Source organism: Triticum dicoccoides, chromosome 4B, assembly GCF_002162155.2.
Source record: "Triticum dicoccoides isolate Atlit2015 ecotype Zavitan chromosome 4B, WEW_v2.0, whole genome shotgun sequence".
Taxonomy (NCBI): Eukaryota; Viridiplantae; Streptophyta; class Magnoliopsida; order Poales; family Poaceae; genus Triticum; species Triticum dicoccoides.
Window position 1 is genome coordinate 115068192 of NC_041387.1, and position 843 is coordinate 115069034.

Below are 843 nucleotides of genomic sequence, written 5' to 3' on the forward strand. Positions count from 1 at the left end.
ACAGCGGCCAGTGTGCAAGAAAGGAAATACGGCCACGTATGTGTACATACGGGCGAGGTCTCGAACGCCTACTCGCGCATACGTACGGCCAGGGCTCATGTACATGGCTGGGTCAGAACGGAGAAACAGCGTCGTCATCGTTCATGGGGAGCCAACCGGCTGGGTCGGAACGAAATGCGTCGTCATGTTCATCGGGAGGGCTTGGACGGAACAGGCGATGGAAACGAGGCCTGGCGTACCGCAGAACGGAGGAAACGACCTTGTGTTCGACCGGCCACGTTCGAAACGGGATCCTGTTCATTGGGAGGGGTCTGGCGTACCGCAAAACGAAGGAAACGGACCTCCTACGGTCGAAACGGGGGTCCTGTTGATTAGGAGGGGTGTGGCGTACCGCAAAACGGACGAAACGGACTTGTGTTGGAGCGCTACGGTCGAAACGGGGGTCCTGTTGATCGGGAGGGGTGTGGCGTACCGCAAAACGGGACTCCACGGGATATTGTTCATCTCCACCGTCGACCTCCTCCAGCCTCCACGGGCTACCGTCGACCTCCTCCAGCCTCCACGGGCTACCGTCGACCTCCTCCAGCCTCCACGGGCTACCGTCGACCTCCTCCAGCCTCCACGGGCTCCTCTTCATCCAGCCTCCACCGCGCGCTACTCCACCAGCTACTGTTCAACCACCCCTCCACGGGCACCCCTCCGCCGTCTACTGTTCATCCAGCCCTCCACGGGGTCGTCCTGTTCATCCAGCCCTCCACTCCATGGGGTCCTATTCATCCATCCCCAACTGGCTCGATCGATCGGGGTCCTGTTCATCCGAGGCAACGCTACCACTCAATGTTC